This window comes from Lathyrus oleraceus, chromosome 5, assembly GCF_024323335.1.
Source record: "Lathyrus oleraceus cultivar Zhongwan6 chromosome 5, CAAS_Psat_ZW6_1.0, whole genome shotgun sequence".
Taxonomy (NCBI): Eukaryota; Viridiplantae; Streptophyta; class Magnoliopsida; order Fabales; family Fabaceae; genus Lathyrus; species Lathyrus oleraceus.
The window spans coordinates 349933178-349934680 of NC_066583.1; the positions used below are offsets into that span (position 1 = coordinate 349933178).

The following is a 1503-nucleotide window of genomic DNA, read 5'->3' on the forward strand; positions in this document are numbered from 1 at the left end:
ACGGTCTCTGAGGTGCATGATTTTGGATAGGGTTCTGGTTTTTATAGGAGAAATTTGGATGATTCTTCCATCCAGGGTTGTAAGTGTTTGAAAATGGGTTACCTTGGGCATAATTCACTTGGTCGGTATTCAGTCCGTTCAAAAGGTTACACTCCGCGGATTCGTGTCCTTTAGATCCACAGAGTTCGCAGTATGTGTGGACTACTGCTACGGTGTTAGTGTTTGTAGACATATGTTCGATCCTAAGCGCTAAAGCGTGCATTTTCGCCTCCATCATGTCTAGAGAGCTTACCTCATGTATTCCACCTTGGGTCTCCTTTTTCTCTATTGATGCTCGTTCAGTTCCCCATTGGTAATGGTTTTGGGCCATATCCTCAATTAGGTCCCAAGCTTCTGGATAAGGTTTGTTCATCAACGCGCCACCAGCGACAGTGTCAATACTCATCTTGGTGTTACAATGGAGTCCATTGTAGAAGATATGAATGATCAGCCATTATTCTAGGCCATGGTGTGGACAGACTCTTAATAGCTCTTTATATCTCTCCCAAGCTTCGAAAAGAGATTCTCCTTGGTTTTGAGCAAATCTAGTTATTTGGTTTCGAAGAACAACAGTCTTACTAGGGGGAAATATCTAGCAAGGAATACTCTCCTAAGGTCTTCCCAAGTAGTTATTGAATTAGCTGGAAGTGAATCTAGCCATGAACATGCTCTATCCCTGAGGGAGAAAGGAATTAATCTTAAACGGATCGCATCGGGTGAAGCGCCGTTAGATTTAAAGGTGTCGTCTAGTTGGATAAAAACTTTTAAATGTTGATTATGGTTCTAAGTAGCGAGACCCGCGTATTGGGTATGTTGCACTAATTGCAACAAAGACGGTTTTAGTTCGAAATTGTTAGCAGGAATAAGGGGGTTTACTATACTCAAACTAGGTTCCTCATCAGAGGGTTGGGAGAATTCCTTAAGAGGTCTCCTATCGCGATTCTCGGCCATAGCTTTCTTAATTCGGATGAGTAAGAGGCGTGTACGGGTATAACGTTCGGGTTCCGCTAAAAGATCTACTAAATTTCCAGTACTACGGGTTCTTTACATTTACGGATAATAATGCCTTAGTCTATACGGTGTAACAACAAGGTACGAAATTTGACAAAGTTGGTCCCCGACAACGGCGCCAAAAACTTGATCGTATGTTATTCGCAAGTGCACGAATTACATCAAAGTAATATAAAAGAATATCGATCCCACTGAGACCAATCGTCAATCTATCGATTACTCTCATTACGGTGTTTATAAAAGAGATATTGGGTTTGCAAAATAACGGTAAATAATAAATGCAGGTAAAGATAGGTTGAATGTATTTCACGTCAGTTAAGTGATGTTTCGATTGTCTAAATAGAACTACTTATGAGGCAATATTTTCTACTCTTGAAAATAATCCATTTAATAGGAACTGTCGCTTACGCGTATTCAGAACTGAGTTTACCCTTAAATTAAGGCATTTTATTG

General features: G+C 40.3%; 1 non-coding gene across 1 annotated transcript; it reads left to right on the forward strand.

Moving 5' to 3' along the window:
* Positions 1 to 500: 500 nt before the first annotated feature.
* Positions 501 to 607, forward strand: LOC127089445 (small nucleolar RNA R71). The gene has a single exon (XR_007791041.1). It is a non-coding gene; the product is annotated as a small nucleolar RNA R71 (small nucleolar RNA).
* The last annotated feature ends 896 nt before the right edge of the window (positions 608 to 1503 follow it).